Below are 22,119 nucleotides of genomic sequence, written 5' to 3' on the forward strand. Positions count from 1 at the left end.
CAGAGCAAATAAAAGCAGATAAAGACCATGCAGTTTAGCTAGATACACCCACAAAATCCCTTAGGTAACCCAACACCTCCTGCCAAAACATCTTTTACCTTCTTCTCAGCCCTTTTCCCACAACACTCATTTTATAGTGAGCACGTATGGGCCTCATTGTCTATCAGCTTAAAGTGATACACAGAGCAAAAGCCCCATGTTTAGCCTTTGTAAAACGTCCCACCAAACTCTTCAGCAAAGAATTGCGGTTGCCATGTTCGTCCACTTGGATACATGGACTTTAAGGGTCAACAAACAAGCTGCAGGCAATACCTTTTTTTTTGTGTGCAAAAACATTTTATTAAACAAAACCATAATAATTGAAACAAAACATAACCTGAGATGCAGTTTTCCTTATGCATCCCCAGTTATAGTAAATAATTGAAGGCAGCACTTAATGCATCAGTTTACTCCCTGTCTATCCCATCCCAATCCCCACCGGGGATTGGGATGGGATAGACAACCGGGGAGCTGGAGCCACTGCCGTGTAGGTTCCTCAAATTACTAGTCCATGCAATATGTCTCTGATAGGCTGCTGCGAAGTTCCGCAGTCCAACAAAACCACTATCACCAAGGCGCTCAATCATTTAGTATCAGACTCCTGGAATGGTGCGTCAGCGCTTGCAGATAAACGTCCCAAGTCTGCAAAAAGTGGCGGCGATGTGTAGGCGAGGTTCTCGAGCTCATATTGTCCATCTGCATCAGACAGTGAAGATGGATGCGCCAGACCCAGAAAGAGGGCCCAATGCCCTCCCTCCAGTGCAGTAAAATCACTTTTCTCCCAACCGCACAAGCCTTCCTAAGAAATAAACGTGGGCCCACCCCCTGTACCAGGAACCGGGATACACAATCAAATATAAGTACACATAGAGAGATCGGAATTGCCATCCTCATTAAGTGCCCCATTAAGTGCCTCAGGTAGCTCACCAGCTTTCCCCAATAACTGGAAACCGCGGGGCAGGCCCAAAAAACATGGGAAAGAGTCCCCACTGACACAGGCTGCCATCGGGGCAAGTTTAGCATGGAAAGCAATTTGTGGGGAAATATAGGCTCTCTTCAAAAATTTGAATTGCATTTCCCTCAAATACATATTGCTGGAAACTGAGGCGATATTTCTCATACAATAGGAGAAAACTGCAACCGTCTCTCCACCGACATCTGAAAGGTATTTTTAGGAAGGCCCTGCAACAGTCCCTTATAATAAGCCGAGAGAGCAGGCGGGCTGGGACGTTTGAGATGGAACAAGGCGTCTAGGGAATGAAAAGACGCTGCTTGTTGGGTTGCCGGATCCAGGGAATGTATGTAGTGTTGTAATTGCAAGCACCCAAATGTATGAATGCCCCATAACCCATAAATGCCCCTCAAGGTATTGAAAGGTAAAATATCTTCCTCCGTTCCCTCCCAGACCGCCCTGGAAAGTGGTGGAATGGGATCCCAGTGTAAACGTAGGGTTGCCCCTGCTGGGCATAAGGTAAGCACAAATTCTAGGGATCCCGAGTTGTTTAGTGAGATGAGTCCAGGCTTTCCTAACAGGTAAAATTAATGGGTTGTGTGCCAGCGCGGGGGGTAGTGCATTCAACGGGCCCATGAGTACAAATTTCAGATTTACGGGTGCTACCAAGGTATTTTCCGCCAGGACATTTACAAAAACAGACTCCCCCAAGATCCAGTCTCGGACCAAGCGTAGGTTAGCCGCCATGTTATATCTAAGAAGGTCCGGGACCCCCATGCCTCCGTTCCCCCATTGTAATTTTAACCAGGTAAGTGGTATCCGGGCTTTTTCTACTTCTCCAAAGGAAGGCGCGCAACATTCTGTCAATGCGCCCTAGATCCCGTTATTTAAGCAGAAGTGGGAAATTTTGTAGAACATAGAGCCATTTAGGCAGGACCACCATTTTAAACAGATTAATCCTCCCCCCAAGGGATAAAGGAAGCTCCTGCCAAGCATTTAATTTATCTTGAATTAGCGTAAGTAAACCTGGAATGTTAAGGCTATAAATAAGAGCCAAATCAACCGACAAGAAAATTCCCAGATACTTAATTGAGTCTGCTGCCCAGCGCAACGGGAAGGGCCCCCCCCCGTTGATCCTTAAGAGCCTCCGGGAAGGCTAACGCTTCCGACTTGTCCCAGTTAATCCGCAGACCAGAAAAGGCCCCAAAGGCCTTAAACAGATCCAGGAGAGCCGGAAGCGAATGCTGCGGAGCGGTAAGGAAAACTAAGATGTCATCTGCAAAGGCGGCATACTTGAAAATCTCCATCTGCCCTCCCCAGTAGAATTGGACACCCTGTATAGCAGAGGACTCCTGTATGGCCAGCAGTAAGGGTTCTAGGGTTAGGAGAAAAAGCAATGGGGATTACAGACATCCCTGCCTCGTGCCCCTAAAGACCTGAAAGAGGTCCGATTGCCACGAGGCAATAACTTTTTATGTGATTAACTTAATGCATCAGTGACAAGCTATCGAGAGTCACCCCCTCTTCATCAGGTCAATTTGACAGATGTATGAAGTTAGTCCAATAAAAAGGTATCGCCTACAAGTTGTTTGTTCACCCTTTATTTATTTATTTGTTTGTTGAGTTTTATATACCATCGTTCGGTTTCGCCATCACAATTCCACCAAATTCTTAAAAGATCTTAAACCATGAGATTCTTCTGCACCTACTGGACTCTAGGGGGCAGCACAACTTTAAAAACCTGTTAAATCCAAGGCAGCTCTAAGTTTAAAAAGATTTATCATACTTTAACATTGTACAAATAAATGTGATTCTTTCATTCTTACAACTTTATGCAAAAGTTTGTAATCATAATTTATATTTTACTGCAGCCTAATCCTAGCCAGACTCCGATATCCAATTACATTTTTGTTAATCCTGTTGAAGATCTGATTAGAGATTTAAAATATTGTTTGAATTAAGTTTCTTTAAAATATGTAAAAAAATCAAGAATAAAATTACTTTTTGATGCTATGAGGAATGCGCTGATTTTTTAATGAAAGTTATTTAAAGGCATTGTCTGTTCTTCCAGAGAACACATTTCTTATAAAGATATACATAGAACCAAATCATAGTTTTTTTTATTTGGAGTAAGTTATAGATGCACTTATTTTAAAATGTATGCCTTCCTGGTCATTCACTTGATATGATGAACAGGCATTAAAGGAAATTTGCATCTCCAAGAGATATAACTAATTGGATGTTTAGTTTATTGCCAATATATTTTTGTGCTGTTTTTGGTATTGTATAATTGCAGATGTATGTATGTATTTATTTATTTATTTATTTATAGCTTTTTTATACTGACGTTCGTTTGCACATCACATCGATTTACAAGGAACAAATAGATAAATGTTGTGAAAATATAGGAATAAGAAATTACATCTCAAAATTATAAGGGAACGCCACAATCAGGGACTTAGAGTCTTACAGCAGAAAAATAAACATTTACACTAGGCACCATAAATAATTATACTGGACAATATTATAAGTAAATTCAGCCAGAACCGTAGAGCATGACTTGTTATTAAACTTGTGCACTGAAGTCTCATGGTCCCTGCATTTAATACAGAACATGGTTCCAGGTTATCTGTGATTCTGCAGATGCACACAGTCCTGGCGAATTGTCTTATTGACCTACAATTAGCCAATCTCTCCCTTTATTAACGTTTTAATATTTAACCCTCATCCCCCACCAATTTTTCCACAACTATTTGACTTCAGAGAAACATTAACTGAAAAGGTTCAAAATTACATGCAAACTCAGAACCCTTGGAGGCTGCCTGAAGCAGATTTAGCACAGTTATTAACATGTGGGGCAGATAAAGTAATCATGGTTGCTTTAAGATACGAAAATCCTTTTGTCTTCTATGAGAGTGCTAGTAAGTAAGAACATTAATGCACTTCCATGCCAGAAAGGGAAAACAGGACTGAAAGATGTTTATTCAAAAATTAGTGCTGAACGTTTAACTCCCAGTGTGTCAGGCTGGGGGCCTCCACAAGCACAAGGCACACTCTGGTCGGAGTTCCAAACTGGGCTTTATTTCAGGTTGCAAAAATACAGCTATGTCCTGGCTTACGTTTCACAAGATTTAAAGGAAGACAGGTTTTCTTCCTCCCAGGGGTTTCGGGTTCAAACAACTTTAGCAGATTCCGCTGCAACACAATCCAATCCAATCCAGTCAGGCTCTGAGTATCTGGCACCAATAGACTTGCTTACAGGTTCAAGGCTTCACAGCTGTCCTGGGGGGTTTTGCCTTAACATTTGACTTCTTTTTAGCTTCCAGATATTTATTTATTTATAAACAGGCCGATGCTATACCACACGCTCAGGCTAATGCACAAGTTAACCAGCGGTTGGACGAGCATTTGGACATGTGTCCATAACCCCCATATGCTATAAGGGGATCAGTGCGTGTAGCTAATAACGCTCATCACATGGAAATGCCATGTTGATGAGGCTATTACCTAGTACCCCCTTATGTAAAAAAATAAATTTGTGCCCGATGCATACATTTTTACCCACAAAAATTAACGCAAGCCCCCGGAGCTGGCGTTGTCTTGAAGAGCCCCATCAGTTTACAGAAAAGCAGAAGATATGGCTTTTCTGGGGTTCCTCCGACTTAATATCGTGGCGATATTAAGTCGGAGGGACCACAGAAAGCAGCAGCGTGAAAAAAAAAATGTCTTGCTGTCAGTCAGGTTAGGGAAAGGGAAGCTCAATTTACGAGCGTCCATTTTCCTAACTTGTGGCTGTGCACGGGTTAGGAAAACAGACGCTCGTAAAATTGAGTGCCCGTTTTCCTGACCCGCACACAGCCACTGCTCCTGGGCATCCAATGCTGAGAAGGCGCTAAGGACACACAATTTCCCCTAGCGCTTCCTTTTTAACGCAGCGGCTCATTAGCCTACTGCATCGCACGCCCGGGAGAGGTGGATGGGCGCGCATTAGGAAAGCGGGCGCTCAGTCATTAGTGCTTATTTTTCCTGGGCGGATATTGCGCTGGCCTGAATGTGTCTATTCTGCCCATATCAGACCAGCTGTGTTGGACAGATTACATGAGAACATATAACATATAAATTGTTCTATGTACCATTGTTTCGTTTCAATGTAAACCGGGGTGAAGGCATGCGCTAAACCTCGGTATATAAAAGCTTCAAATAAATAAATAAATAACAATTTAAAACAGCAATAATAAGAAACAATAGTCAGCGAAAGAAAGAACTTGTTCCTAATGACTGAAAGACCCCTCATTGTAACAAATCAGGCATTAAGAAAATGCTTCCTGAAATAACAGTGCCTTTAACTTTTTCCTAGAAGTAACATAGTCAGGGATGGCTTGTAGCTCCACTGGCAAACAGTTCCACATTGAGGGCTCAAACACAGAGATAGTTGTTATGAAAACAGGTATTGGGCATAAGATGTTCATCACTGCCTGAAAACCCCCCCTCTATAGGTGGAGCTTGCAGGTGGAGGAGCCCTCATAGATATTCCATGAACATCATTTATTCTGCACCCAGACATGCCAGCAAATATCTCTTCACCCAGCTACATACAAGCCATTTATCCACCTCTGGAAGGCCTCAGACCTGCATACATCTTCACCTGCTCCAGGTTAGCTTAAATTCTGGACACGGCGCTACCCTAGTCACACAATTCTCCCTACTTCCTATTTTATTTACTTCCAACTTTTTTCTTTGGGAAGAATAGGAAAACTAGTTTGAAGAAATCCTCTCCTTTGTTTCCATCAGAAAACAGTTGGATAGATTTTAAAAGAAGCGCGCGTAGCCTTTATATACGCGCGCTACCCGGCGTGCGCACATATATGCCCAATTTTATAACATGCGCAGGCGCGTGCATGTTATAAAATCCGGGGTCGGCGCGCACCTTGCGCGTGCCGAGCCGTGCTGGCTTCCTCCATTCCCTCCCAGGCCGCTCCGAAATCGGAGTGGCCTGAGAGGGAACTTCCCTTCCCCCTAGCCTGACCTTCCCACCGCCTTCCCTTAACCTTTCCCCCCCAGCCCTACTCTAACCCCCCGATCTTTATTTTACCTTTTGCCCTTCCTCCAGGCAGGCGCAAGTTGCGCGCGCCCGCCGATTGCCGGCATACGATCTCTGACACAGAGGCAAATGGCCGCTGTGCCAGGAGCCGCTGACGCCGCCCATGCCCCGCCCCCTGACTGCCCTGGACCGCCCATGCTCCGCCCCCTGACTGCCCTGGACCGCCCACACTCCGCCCCTTTTTTCAAGCTCCAGGACTTACATGAATCCTGGGGCTTTATGCGCGCCACCGGGCGCGTAAGTCTTTGAAAATCTGCCCCAGTGTTGGGATATGCATTCGTTTTTCATGAATTAGACAATGTAAATGATATTGTCTAATTCGTCATGGTTCGGTAGTGCCAATATATGAAGTGAATTTTGCCGAACTTCGGCAAAATTCATATTTCGTGTTAGTGAGCACTAATGGAGTTACTGTGCACTGCATATCTCTTAGAGCGCAGTAATACCAAATAGTGCGCACTGTTTTTCTAGCTAATGAACTCCTCTGAATTGATAATTTTTAATTTTTAAGTTGCCACGCCCCCTCCCCACCCTGCCCCTGGACTACCCATTTTTTCAAGCCCTGGGACTTACATGTGTCCCGGGGCTTTATGCGCGCTGCCGGGCCTTTTGAAAATAGACCTGGTGCGTAATCCCCCAATGGACATAAATCCCCCGAAAATCTGCCCCTATGTGTTATGCTCACTGCTTGCAGGATAGCCTCAGGAATGGTTATACTCACCCCAACGCTGCCAGCTGACTCAGGCCGCTCGATGGGTCAGGGAAACACTGCCACTCCAGCCCTTCCTCTAGGCGCACGCTGACTTAGGAGGATCCCATTGCGGGAATCCAGGCTCCTAGCACATCCCGATGATGTCACATGGCAGAGCATTTAAACCCCGGTGTGCAACAGAGCATTGCCTCAACAAGAAGATCATTTGGTTCCCAGTCTTCTGCCTTCACCTTGCTGCAGTCTTCAGTCTTCGCCTTGCTTCGCTCCAGCAAAGTCTTCAGCTTCAGCCACAATCTTGCTCCACGTCTGTCTTCAGCTTTCATATTCAGCCTTGCTCCTCGTCCAAGTCTTCATCTTCAGCCACAGACTTATTCCACATACGTCTTCATTTTCAGCTTCAGCCTTGCTCCTCATCCAAGTCTTCAGCTTCAGCTACAGCTTTGTCCCTCATCCATCTTCAGTTTCAGCTTCAGTCCAACCTGTCAGCCTTGTCTGGCACTTCAGATCTGACCATAGTCACAGCATCCTGGACTTGTCATAGCCTAGCTCCTGCCAAAACGTGTTCCCCAGCTGTCAGCGCAGACCTCAAGCCCCCACCCATGAGGTTGCATCAATTGGGCCTTAGCAAGAGGGGCTCCCGCTTACGTCGCTTGCAACACTGTGACCCCCACTGTTGGGTTCACCAGTCAATCTCTCAGGACAGAGGAAAGGAAGAGCAGTCTTTTCCCTTGGAGGGACAACACTGAAGAACCTTTCTCTCAAAAAATAGAGAGCAGAAAGAGCCCATAGCCATGTGGGCTTATGAATTTTGATAAACCCACCCAGTTCAGAAAAGGCACCCCCACTGGGATATGTCAAACACACTTCTCCACTCCTGTTCTCTGTAATTTCAGCTTCCATTGTCTGAGGAGATAATGAAGTCATGAGTAAGGGACTATTTTGGTGATCCCCCTTATACCTACATTAGAACACACAATAATTTGTAGCACTAGGTATGATTAGAACAGTCATTTTTCTAGCATAAGTTACTAAATATATTGATTGCTCACACTCCTCCTTAATGCTATACTCATATAACACATTTTTGGCCCGATTTTAAATGGCCCGTGCGCGTAAAAAACAGGGGTTATGCGTGCGGCCGGGCCTTGAGTGCGCCGTGCGTGTAACCCCTTTTATTTATTTATTTATTTATTTAAAGGCTTTTATATACCGGAGTTCATGCACTAGTGCATACCACTTCGGTTTACACAGAACAAGGATCAGAAAATTACATCAAACAGATTGAACAATTAAACAAATATACAATTACATCCAACGATTGGATATAAATAACATGGCTAACTTAGTAGGAACTTAGAGTTTGAGGTAAAGGAGAGAAATAGTACCAAGTGGTAACAGAACAATGTTAATAGCTAAATAATAAATATAAATAGTAAATACAAATTCTTATAATAAATACAGATGCTTACAGATTACAGTCTTCATGAAAAGTTTACGTCTACAGAATAGGGTTAAGTAAATAAGAACTGGCGGTTATTTCTTTAGGAGTGAAGACTTCAAAAACTGAGGTTACATCTGGATTAAGAGGTATTGGTGTAGCATGCTCAAATATTTAATGATTTGGAATTGTGTGACCAAGGATAAAAATTAGGAGTTGTTTGATATGATTATAAAAGCGAGAATGATTCAAGTTCTGGAACGTGGTTCTGAGCTAGACCTTTAAGTGTAGGCTTTTGTAAAGAGCCAGGTCTTGTGTGTCTTTTACACACACAAGAGCCGGGCCTCGGCAAAGAGGTGGTCTGAGGGGGCGGGGAGGGGCGGTCCAGGGGGCGGGGCAGAGCTGAAGGCGGCTGGAACAGCGGCCATTTGCCACTGTGCCGGGGGATCGCATGCCGGCAGGATGCCTAAGCACGCAACTTGCTACTGCTCCTTTGGAGGAGCAAATGTTAAATTAAAAAAAATTGGGGGTACATAGCATAGGGATAGGGGGTGGGTAGGAGAGGGGAAGGGAAGGGAGGTTAGGGCAGGAGGTAGGGAAGTTCCCTCCCAGTCCACTCCTTAATTGGAGCGTACTGGGAGGGAACTGGGGGAGCCCCGATCTCGTCGCTATGCAAATTAGTGAAATTCTCCTCACTCTTGTGCATGCCGCCTGGGATTTTATAACATGTGCGTGCGCAGGTTATAAAATTGTGCATATTTTTAAAAAATCTACCCCTTTATTTTTATCTGGATTTGAAAATAAAACACTGATCTATCTCTGAGAAGAAGTCTCTTCAATATCATCCCGTGCCATGGTTTTGAGTAATATGGTACTGTTTATAGCGATGTGACCCCCAGTTCTGGCACAGGCACATTTGTCTTCTACAGGACATTAGGTTTTTGTCTTTTTGGTCCCAAAATGTGAGATTCATTTCTGGCCGAGTTATGAATATAACCGAATTGTCTGACTTTCTGTAAGAATTGTAAAGCTTGGTTGTTTGCGCAGTTCTTCACTGAATGGGAAGAGTTCCTCTGAAGGACAGTAATTATATTTCTCTGATAGTAAATTATTATTTATCAGTGATTATAGACTCCTTGGGGAGGGTTTTATTTTTGGTGGGGGTAATTTATTTGCTTTATTAGTTTAATGTGTTGCCCATTTTCATGTTTTTTTTTGGGGGGGGGGGGAACGGGACTGAGTTGGTATCTCGCTCAGACTTGTTTTCTTGAAGAAGCGTGTAATAGGTTGAAATAAATATATGTATTTATTTAAATGTGCTTCTTCCTAACACGATTTTGAAGGGCTTTACCAGATTGTAGCAGGCTGAATCCACAGCGGTTCTGGTGCTATAGCTTTCCTAACCAGGCATGCTAGGGTAACCTGTTTCTATACTGTCTCCCAGAACTGGCAGGATTTCTCCAGGGGGGTAGACTCTGGGTGTATCTTCTTTTCCGGTTTGACCACTCTCCATGCTCTCAGGTAACTCCAAAATAACACCATGGCATTCACTCTTTTTGTTTTCTTGCATACGCATATCACAACAGACAAAGATCCCAGTTTAGCAGTAGTTGTTGCCGTTCAAAAATGCGGCCTGAAGATCCACATCAGGCAATGCTGCTCATAGCTCTGAGGTTTCACTAAACGGTGGACTGATGCAACCCCCATGATACCCACATGAGGATGGTTTGCCCCATGCCTCAGCAAGAGGAGTCCCAACAAACCAGTTGGCATTTCCTTCCCTGGAAGTTACAAATGCTTTACAAGGAGCTGGCTCCTCTAGGGCTGAATGGGAGATCTTGCCTGTCCAGTGCTCTCCGAGAAGTGACTCAACCACACTGAAGCACGCTCGGATAAAACATAAAACAAAAATTCCACCAGGGACGCTTGAGGACCATTTTAGCTAGTAACCATGGGCTACATTAGTATTTTTTTAGTTTTCCTTTGTGTATTGTCATCTTCAGTGCTACAAATCCCATCACGCTTAGAAATAAGTGTTTAAAACACAGGACTGGTTGAAAAAGAATCACATATGGGCTGAAGATATTTGGGAGCTTTGATTTGATAAGGATAAATGCCTACCGTACCTGAATGGAACGCACCTTGAGCTACCAATGAAAAAGGCATGATGAGCTAAATCCAAACAAGATACATATCATAATTAAGATTTAATGTTATACATGGAATACTGTATGCTTTGGGGAAATTAAAGAAAACAGCCCTTTCTTATTTTTTTTTTTAATGTCAGTTAGTGATCTATTGGTAATGTACCTCCTTGGGCAGTGTTTTCTATTCAATTGAATTACTTTTCTGCTGCATTGGACTAACTGTGGCAGCATTTTGGTTATACAGTAGTGAAGAAAACTGTAGGAGCAGTATTTATTTTATTTGAATTTTTGATTTATAATGTGCCTTTTGTGACTGGTCAGCCACTCCAAAGCAGATTACATTCAGGGACCGCAGGTTTTTCTCTTTTCGCAAGGGATTACAATTTATGGAGTGAATTTTCAAAGGGGGTTCATGTGTAAAAATAGCATATGTGTGCAGACACACTATTTTATAAGCATCACGAGGATGCACATATTTTCAGTTTTATGCACTTATTTTACCAGGGGTGGGGTAAGGGTGGTCCAGGGGTATTCTGGGGTAGAGTTTAGAAGCATGCGTGACAGTATTTAGTAAGAGATATACACCGATACTTTACTAGACTTATCATACACTTTTATATCTGCTAATTAACTCAAGAAAGTGAAATCAGGCTTGTCTGTTGTCTGCAGTTTTTGGGTGGGAAGTCTGGGTGAATTCGTGGAGGTTCAGGATAAAGTGCTAGAGGGTCTAGGTGAACTGGAGAAGGACTGGGTGGACTGGCAAAGGTATCGGCAAACTGGCGATTCCAAGTATCCACACAAGTAAGTATTTTCAAAACTGAATGGGGTAGATTTTAAAAGCCCTGCTCGCCGGCGCGCCTATTTTGCATAGGCTGCTGGCGCGCGCAAAGCCCCGGGATGCTCGTAAGTCCTGGGGCTTGCTAAAATGGGTGGTTCGGGGGGCGTGTCCACGGTCCGGGGGCGTGTCCGGAGGGCATGTCCGCGGTCCGGGGTTCCCTCCGAGGCGGCTCCGATTTCGGAGCGCCGGTTGCGTGAACAAAAGTACGCGCGCATGTATTTTTTTAAAATCTGCCCCTATATGTGTACACTTTATACAATACTTGCCTCCGCGTATAATAGCAGTAATATCCGCGCGTCCATTTAAACACACAAATGCTGTACCACAGATAGATCTGAAAGTCAGGCTCAGTAAGTTTGTACCTGAAGCAATGGATTTTATTTACTCATTTATCAGTTGCCTGGTGCCAGATTCTAGGCAATGGACAAAATTTACATACACAAGTCAAATTAAAACAAAACAAATACAGCACTGTCTACATAAAAAGTTTGAAATAGAGAGCAATCCTGACTAATCAGACTCTTCACGAAAAGGTCTGCTGAAATAGAAAGATATTAAGCGTAGACCTGAAGGGTTTAGTACAAGGCAGGGAATTCCAAAATATTGGTGCGGCAATGGAGAGGAGAGCTTCTCTCTGGCCTCGGCGAGTCGTGCCTTACGCACAGACGGGATATCCAATAGGCCTCTTTGGGATACGCGCAGTGCACAGGTGGGCTTGTAAATATGCAGCATTGCGATAGCCCAAGGAAAAGATCTAAAAGTAAGTAACCTGTGGGTACTGACATTGCTGTTTATATTTGACCAGGCAGGTTACAGGCAGGGTAATTCAAACAGGACCAGCATGATGTGCTCTCTCATGCTTTGCTCAGAAATAAGCCGGGCAGCAGCATTTCGCAACAATTTCAATGCCCTCGGGGCAGCGGCTGGGAGCCCGATAAAGATAGAATTTCAATAGTAATATAAAAAGCCTGGATCGCTAATTGAAACTCCGCTTGACCTAAAAGAGATTTCAGACCATTTAAAAGAAACGGGCTTTTACTACAGCTTTGATTTACTGAAGAAATGTCAACTCGGAGTCAATTAGCACGCCCAAACTCTTCACATATCCGGCCACTTGCACCGAATCATAGTTAGGGTACACAGGGAGCTGGTACGCCGTCACGTTGCAAAACTAAAATTTTAATCTGTGCTAAATCTGAGACAAGCTTTATTATGCTTTAGCCAATAACTAATGACAGCGACACAGATGGAAATATCAGTAGTTTCAGCCCAAGTTGATGACATATAGAGAAAAAAGTGGATGTTACCCACACATCATCTGTAGCTTGCACAGAGCCCAGCCAGTAGCTTGCAGATGGGGGGGGGGGGGGGGGGGGGGGGGGTGGATGGTAAAGTGATTTGCCCAAGGTTGCGAGGAGCATCAGGGGAATTTGAATGCTGACTTGCATGGTCGGTAACCTGCTGCTCTAACCACTAGGTTACTTGCCATTTTTTACTATAGGAAAAACCTCCCACCCATTTTTCATTCTTCTGTATCTTCCTTCCTCTCATCTACCAGTTTAGTTAAACATTTTCAAACTGCAACCTCTTGTTTATAAAGTGAATTTTATGACAGGGGGAGGGCTGGCCTAGTGGTCGGAGCATTGTACTGTGATTCAGGAGAAATTCTGAGACATTGGTGCAAGACCTCCCCTCTGCCACCGACTCCATGTGATCTTAATGAACTCATTTTGCTGCTGAGACCTGATTCAAAACAAATCATTTGTCTTAATCTGACTTTAGTGATCAAAACTTAAAAATAAATAATTGCTGCACAAGTGAGTCACTACCATCCAGACTGACTGTGATCTTCATTGTTATTTATTTATTTTCTCACAACATGCCCCTATTTTCATGAGAAAAATCTTCTTTTGGCCCAATAGTTTCTTCTTTTATTTTTTTTTTGGGGGGGGGGGATGGGGGATGGGTAGTGTCCTGACCCCTATTGGGTTACAGTGCCATTACCCTGCATTCACAATTGTCCGGGGTTGTTTGCACTATTTTTATATCTCTATCCCAACTCAGCCTTGGCCAAGTGTCACAAAGCACAGGTCCCTGAAACTCTGCTATCCTGGATCCCTGTTATGGCCACTGCCAGTAGGTGTTGTCATGAAACAGTGGTTGAGACCTGGGAATGGAACCTGGCTATTTCTCACAGTAGTATATGCAGAACTTGCCACTTAGCTATCCGCCAATTCTAGAATTATTTCTTTCGCTGATTTTTTTTTCAGTATACTACTTAGAGAGAACTGCAATAAAAAATAAAATTGGCAGTATCGAAATGTTATGCAACTGTTCAAAAGAGTGTTAAAATATAGTTCTATTTAGACTGAGCAGGATAAATTAGGAGTGTTACTCTGGGTATCATATGCGCGCCATTTACTGACTACCTCCTGGGTCTATCAAAAGGTGATTGCATCACTCTAGGTTACTGCAGATAAAACCCTGTGTTATTCAGAAAATAATTTCTAATTTAAATTTAAATCTGTGCCTGGGGGTAGAGACTTCACAAAGCCAACATTTTGAATGGGTTACAGTCATGCCATTTTATATTTAATATTTTTTTTTCTATGACCAAAGCAGATTGGATCTTTCTCATGGCCAGAAGATGGCAGCAAATGTATTTAGATGTAATTTGAAAATCTGCTTTATGAGATAAATTTTCATAGATTTAGGGGCCCCATGCATTAAGCGTTTTTCCTATAGACAAAATGGGGAAAAAAAACAACCTCTAGCACATTGAGTCTCTTAAATATCTCTTATGAGGGTAAAACTTGAGTTAATCCACCTGTTAGCCACAACCAAGCAATAACTGGCTGAAAAAACTGTAGATTTTGGACTGCATAAAAAAAACAGGTGTTTTAGAGTGTGTGTGTATGGGGGATGGGAGGTGTTTGTATCACTACATGTGCATTTAATTTTTATAAATGTGTGTACCAAACTTCCACCAGATTTTTTAAATAAGTAAGAGTTCACACATACTTTTAACTGCAAAACACCACATTATTCAAACATAATGTACCTGTGTGTAGGAGATTACCTTGTTTGAAAACTGGCATGCTTAAAAGGGCAAAGGGCAGTCAGAGCCATTTTGGAAAATGATGACTACTGGTCTGGAGCCTAGGGGGCATTCTTGGCATCATTAGATTAGCAGAGACATATTCTAAGTTATTGGGGGGGGGGGGGGTATTCAGGTAATTTGATCATTGGGATGGGATTGGATTGGGAGAGTGACATTTTTATGAAAGAGGAGGGGTTTGGGAAGGGGGTGGGATGTTGCCAAGCAACTTTTGATTTCTGTTTTTTAAACTTTTTCCCCTACTAGACTGCCTGTAGAAGTGGTGGAGGATGGGGGGATCTACCCAAACCACTGGGGGTGAGAGGGATATTACACAGTGGGAGGAGAGTGTTTAGGGCCACTGCTGGGAGCATCAGGACATTAATGTTAACATTCCGATGTTCCTAGAGAAGTAATTTTCTGGAAAAAAAACTGCAGCTTGCGATGTTTCTGGTGAGACACATTAATTTATTTGCATAGATTTAGGTTTGGATGAGCTGCTTTGCCTGTATTTGAAAATGTTATGCATGCAAGGCAGCTCATTTAAATACAGGGTGGTTTCTAAGGTAAAAAATTGTGTGAAATTGCCGTGATAAGCGAATATTGCACGATAGACAGCGGTTTTCGCGTGATAAACTGTTTTTCACACATTAAACCAACAATTTGTTAGAGACTTGCCTTGGACCCATGGAAGATCATTTTGTTGCCATCATGGATTCTTTAATGATATTGAACATTTTTTTTATTGAAGATTTTCAATAGGGTACACAGAGCTGCAGTCCTGTTGCTTGACAAATGTTTCTGGCAATTTAGACCTCTATTCTGAAGTATGTGGAGATGTGCAAAGTAGTATTATATAGGAATAAATATCCATATGACAGAGCTAAATGTCCCCTGAGCCAACCTCTAGCATCTGTTTAGCAGCATGAGAAAAAGTGGCATGGTCCGAATAACTCCAGACACTTGGACACTCAGCTATTCATTTCGTGCAGGAATTTTGCAGAACAGAGGACTTAAAGACTAGACTTTTCTGTTCTAATTTCTCACGATTACCGCCCGAGTTATGAATAAGGGAACACACAACGGCAACAGAAAGAGACACGTGGACCTTCCTCAGAACTAAAAACAAAATGGACTTCTTTGGCAAAAGGCAACGTGCAGCTGGTCAGAGAGCGCCAGGGTTCCATTGCGAGCGAGTTCAAGCACCGGGCACGAGGCACTAAACTATACTCCTCCCACCCTTCAAATTCCAACAATGCCGACATTTTGGTCCAGAAAGGAGACCTTCATCAGGGGTAGTATGTATAAGGACTACAAACAATCTATATAAGAGGTAAACTAAATACTAAAAAAGCAAGGACAATAACAATATGGTTACACAAGAAAGCATCAACACAGAATTTGCCACTCCCGCCAGACACCCATGATGAGCACTATAGTCCCTCTGTGGGCTCTATTACTTTAAGGAGAAAACAAAACTTGTACTTACATTGCTGTAATAAATCTGCATTGAGAACTGAAAAATCACTGGGTGCCTGTAGGTTTGTTACATCCTGGCGAGTACATGTGCCAGCTCTGTGGATGCTTCACCACCTCCAGTTGTGAGCGAGCTCCTTCACTGTGTCGCGGGGTGGGTAATTTGTGTTAAGTTTGTCCCTCTCCCCCAACCCATTCGTTTGGAAGCGTTGGCTCCTATGCTGGTGAAGTCATCCCATGTGTCCATGCCAACAATATCTATATTGTTGGACAAATGAAAATGGGCATTGAGCCAAGCTAACAAAAAGCAGGAGGATGAGTCCTCTGAATATAAGGCTGGGCAAAACACTAAAGTGTAAATTTTATAAAAGTGCGCCCGCGCATACATTTGTTCGCGCACCAGGCGCAAACAAGATGACGCCGGATTTTAATAGATACGCGCGTATCTTTTAAAATCTGGGGTCGGCGCACGCAAGGCTGTGCAAAATCAGCAGCCTGCCTCTGTTCCCTCCACCTCCCCGCACCTTCCCCTCCCTTACCTTAACTAACCCGCCCCCCGGCCTTAACTAATTCCCCCCCTACCTTTATCGCGAAAGTTACGCCTGCCTGAGGCAGGTGTAGCGCGCGCCGGGCCTCCTGCCGGCACGCCATGGTCCAGTCTGGGGGCTGGTCCGGAGGCTGCGGCCACGCCCCCGGAATGCCCCCAATGACTCGCCGGCCGCAACACACACACACCCCGACACGCCCCCGACACGCCCCCCCCAGGAAAGCCCCAGGACTTGGGCTTTGCGCGCGCCAGCAACCTATGCAACATAGGCTCGGTGCGCGCAGGGGGAGCTTGGGGCAGGTTTTCGGGGGGTACGCGCGTACCCCTTTGAAAATCTGCCCCTAATTATATACTCCCCTTTCACAGCAGACATGCTGGCCCTTCATTCAACAAATTCCAACTAACTGCAGGCATAACCTGGGAACACCAATCAGAGCTGAAGGCTAATGTAATCACAAAATAGCCATAAGAAAAATAAAATTAAATGCAGAATATCAGCCAAGTTTTGTGCTTAAACACTTTTCTTAATTTTCCTAATTCCTTTGTATAACAAGTGGATCAATTAAATGAGCGAAAGAACGTCATTTAACGCCACTAATAGCCTGTAAAATAATACCTTTCCTCTTTACAGCCTGCCCACAGTCCATGTAGCCCTAGGTTGGGGCTACATAGACTGTCACTCAACTCCTCTCCACGGACTCTGAGCCCCTGGTTCAACCCAATGCTGGCTGGAAAAAATGTGACAGACACCAAGTTCCAAAATTCAACTTTATTCTCTGGATTATAAACATTATTCTATGGATTACCCAGCCAGCAAACTATATACAGGGTAGGGATGTGCATTCGTGTTAAACACTTTTCAAAAACATGACGATTAAGGGCAATTTGTTTCATTCAAGGGCACTGAAATAAAATGAGGGCCCACAATTGTGAATGAAGGGTAATGGCACTGTAGCCCAATAGGGGTCAGGACAGATTGAGTTGTACACTACCCATCTCCCTCTCCCAGCCCCCGCCTCAAAAAAAAAAAAGAAGAAACTAAAGGGCCAAAAGAAGATTTTTTTCTCATGAAAATAGGGGCATGTTGTGAGAAAATAAATAAATAACAATGAAGAACATAGTATGGATGGTAGTGACTCACTTGTGAAACAATACTTTATTTATTTATATGTTTTGATCACTAAAGTCAGATTAAGACAAATGATTTGTTTTGAATCAGGTCTTAGCAGCAAAATGAGTTCACTAGGGTCAGGCCCAGACCTGGTGCCCAGGCCTCGCAGCTCCGTCGACGCCCTCTTGTTTCTTCTTTAAACTGATACTGTGCACTGGGGTCTCGCCGGAGATAATTAACACCAGCACATTCACCTCAGTGGGCGGCGCCATTTTGATGTACAGCATTGTACTGCATCTTTCGAACATGAACTTTTATCGACATCAAACCACTCCTACTCTCATATTAAAACATAAGATGTGCCATGTTGGGTCAGACCAAAGTTCCATCGAGTCCAGCATCCTGTATCTGACAGTGGCCAATCTAGGTCACTAGGACGTACTCCTCAGGACGCAAAAGGTAGATCCATTTCTTGTTGATTACTTAAGTGACGACTTTCCCTAAGGCCATCTGGCTAATAATTGTATATGGACTTTTCCTTCAGGAATTTGTCCAAACTTCTTTTAAGCCCAGCTATACCTGATTCCTTGACCATATCCTCTGGCAATAAATTCTACATCTTAAGTGAAAAAAATGCTTCCTCCAATTTGTTTGAAATCTGCTACGTACTAATTTCATTTATTTATTCCATTTTTATATTCTGCCATATCTCCATATTCATGGAATGTCCCCTCGTCTTAGTACTAATATTTGAAAGGATACTTAACCATCCCTTATTTACCTGTTCCATCCCACTCATTTATAAATCTCTATCATATCCCTTCTCCATTGCATCTTCTTCAAGCTGAATAGCCCTAACCGAGAACATAGGAACATAAGACTTGCCATATTGGGTCAGACCAAGGGTCCATCAAGCCCAGCATCCTGTTTCCAACAGTGGCCAAGCCAGGTCACAAGAGGTAGATAGATTTGAAGTTGTTTATGGACTTTTCCTCTAGGAACTTGTCCAAACTGTTTTTAAAAGTAGCTACACTAATAGTTTTAACTACATCCTCTGGCAATGAATTCCAGAGCTTAATTATGCATTGAGTAAAAAAATATTTTCAGAGCCATCTCTTCTCTAAGCTGAAGAGTCCTAACTTCTATAGCCATTCCTCACAGAGGAATTGTTCCACCCCTTCATCATTCTGGTTGCCCTTATCTGTATCTTTTCTAATTATGCTTTATCTTTTTTGAGATGTGGTGACCAGAGCCGCACACAATATCATGGAGCAATACAGAGACATTATAATATTCTGTGTTTTATTCTCCATTCCTTTCCTAATAATCTTTAGCATTCCATTTGCTTTCTTGGCTGCTGCTGTACACTAAGCAGAATGCATTATCAAGAAAGACACCTAGATCCTTTTCCTGAGTGATGACTCCTAATGTGGAACTTTGCACTTGTCCACATTAAATTTCATTTGACATTTGCATATCCAGTTTCCCAGTTTTGTAAGGCCTCCTTGCAATTTCTTATCATTGTCTTGTGATTTAAAAACTTTAAATAATTTTGTGACAACGGCAAATTTGATCACCTCACTTGTTCCCATTTCCAAGTCATTTATAAATATATTAAAAAGCAGTGGAACCAATCCCTGGGGCACTCCACTATTCATCTGTCTCCATTGGGAAAATATATTATTTAGCCCTACTCTCTGTTTTCCATCTTTTAACCAGTTGGCCACAGTAGGATACTGCCCCCTGTCCCATGATATTTTAATTTTCTAAGAGGTCTCTCATGAGGGACTTTGTCAAATGTTTTCTGGAAATCCATATACACTATATCAACTGGCTCATCTTTATCCAGTTGTTTATTTATGCCCTCAAAAAAATGTATCAAATTGGTAAGGCAAGTCTTCCCTTGGCTAAATCCATGTTGGCTTTGTCCCATTAAACTAGCTATATGTTCAGCAATTTGTTCTTCATGATAGTTTCTACCATTTTGCCTGGCACGGACATCAGACTCAATAGTCTGCAGTTTCTGGTCACCCTTTGATTCCTTTTTAAAAAATTGGCATTACATTGGCATCCCTCCAGTCTTCAGGTACCATAGATGATGTTAATGAAATTTCCAATAGCAGGTCCACAATTTCATTTCATAGTTCTTTCAGCACTTTAGGATGTATACCATGTGGTCCAGGTGATTTGCTACTCTTTAGTTTGCTAATTTGCCCTAGTATATCTTCACGATTCACTGAGATTTTTTAATTTTCTCTGAATCATCACCTTTGAATATAATTTCTGTCAATGGTATCTCTCTTACATCTTCCTTACGGGCCGATACAGTAAAGTCTGCAGGAGAGCGGACGAACACCCGCTCTCCCGGCGCACACACCGGCCCTTTGCCGGTGCGCGCGATTCTCTATTTAAATTAGGTGACGTGGTAGATCTGGGTAAAAGGAGGCATTAGGGACACTAGCGCGTCCCTAGCGCCTCCTTTTTGACAGGAGCCGCGGCTGTCAGCGGGTTTGACAGCCGATGCTCAATTTTGCCGGCATTGTTTCTCAAGCCCGCTGACAGCCACGGGCTCGGAAAACGGACGCTGGCAAAATTGAGCGTCCGGTTTTCGGCCCGACAGCCGTGGGCCGAATTCAATTTTTTTTTTTTTTTTTACTTTACTTTTTTTACTTTTCGGGACCTCCGACTTAATATCGCTATGATATTAAGTTGGAGGGTGCACAGAAAAGCAGTTTTTACTGCTTTTCTGTGCACTTTCCCGGCACCGGAAGAAATTAGCGCCAACCTTTGGGTCGGCGCTAATTTCTGAAAGTAAAATGTGCGGCTTCGCTGCACATTTTACTTTCTGTATCCCGCATGCATACCTAATAAGGCCATCAACATGCATTTGCATGTTGAGGGCGCTATTAGGTGCCGCGGGTTGGACGCACGTTTTCCTCCCCTTACTGAATAAGGGGTAAGGGAAAACGCGCGTGCAAGAGCAGGTTAACAGTGCGCTGTACTGTATCGGCCTGTTAGTGAATACTGAAGAAATGAATCCATTTAGTGTCTCTGCTATGGCTTGTGATCCCTAAGTTCTCTTTTTACCACTTGATCATCTAATGGTTCAACTGACTCCCTTGCAGACATTTTACTTTGAATGTACCTGAAAACGTTTTTATTATGAGTTTTTGCTTCCATGGCAAACTTCTTTTCAAATTCTCTCTTTGCCTTCCTTATCAATGCTTTACATCTAACTTACCAGTACTTATGCTGTTTCCTGTTTTCTTCATTTGAATCCCTTTTCCATTTTTTGAAAGATGTTCTTTTAGCTATTATAGCCTCTCTTACCTCACCTTTAACCATGCCGATAGTCATGTAGACTTCCTTCCATCTTTTCTAATGCATGGAATACATACATGTGGTCTGGGCTTCCAAGATGGTATTTTTAAACAACATCCTTGCCTTGTCTAAACTCCTAACCTCTGCAGTTGCTCCTTTCACTTTTTTCCTAACCATTTTCCTCATTTTATCATAGTCACCTTTTTGAAAGTTAAATGCCATTGCAGTAGATTTCTTAAGTGCCCTCCCTCTAGTTATTAAGTCAAATTTGATCATGTTGCGATCAAATCCTGTATTCCACTAAGGACTAGGTCTAAAATAGTTTCCCCTCCTGCGAGTTCTTGTACCAGTATTTCCATGAAGCAGTCATTTTTTTTCATCTAGGAACTTTACCTCCCTAGAATATCCTGATGTGACATTCACCCAGTCAATACTGGGGAAATTGAAATCACCCATTATTACTGTGTTGCTGATCTTGTTAGCTTCCCTAATTTCTTTTAGCATTTCATTGTCTGTTTGTTCATTCTGGCCAGGTGGATGGTAATACACCCCCAACTGCTATTTTATTCCCCTTTTCACCTGGAATTTCTATCCATAAAGATTCAACGTTACATTTGGTTTGTGGCAGAATTTTTATCCTGTTTGACACAATGCTCTCTTTCACATAAAGGGTCTGATTTTAAAAAGCATTTACTCGAGCAAAACTGGTTTTTGCTCGAGTAAATACACTTTACTCAAGTAAGTGGGCTTTTCAAAATTGCTACAATATATGCCATTGAATTGTCCATAGGATTTACTCAAGTAAGTGCACTTTACTCGAGTAAATAGCTTTTGAAAATTGCTACGATAGTATGTCACATTTACATGCGTAACTCCTTTGAAAATTACCCCCATAGTGCCACCCCTTCACTAATTTGATCCATTCTATCATTTCAATATAATTTGTACCCTGATATCACAGTGTCTCATTGGTTTTCCTCCTTCCACTAGGACTCTGAGATGCCAATTATATCTACATCCAGTGTCATACACTCTAAGGGGCAGATTTTAAAAGCCCTGCGCGGATTTACGCACGCAGGGGACTTGCGCGTGTAAGTCCCGGGGCTTTGCTTGGGGGTGTGTCGGGGGCAGTGCGGCATTTGGGGGCGGGGCCGTGGGCATGGTGCCGGCCCGGGGGCGTACTGGGGGCATGGTGCCGGCCTCTGGCAGGCGTAACTTTTTCAACAAAGGTAGGGGGGATTTAGTTTAGGGCTGGGGGGTGGGTTAGGTAGGGGAAGGGAGGGGAAGGGAGGGGAAGGGGGGGGGGGGGCCGGAAAAAAAGTTCCCTCCGAGGCCACTCT

The 22,119-nt window shown here is 43.2% G+C and overlaps 1 protein-coding gene across 1 annotated transcript in view; it reads right to left on the reverse strand.

Moving 5' to 3' along the window:
- The window catches only part of RHOJ (ras homolog family member J), a 186,725-nt gene that overhangs the window by 18,140 nt on the left and 146,466 nt on the right, over positions 1-22,119 (reverse strand). The gene's annotated exons all lie outside the window — the stretch shown is intronic.

This window comes from Rhinatrema bivittatum, chromosome 4, assembly GCF_901001135.1.
Source record: "Rhinatrema bivittatum chromosome 4, aRhiBiv1.1, whole genome shotgun sequence".
Classification (NCBI taxonomy): Eukaryota; Metazoa; Chordata; class Amphibia; order Gymnophiona; family Rhinatrematidae; genus Rhinatrema; species Rhinatrema bivittatum.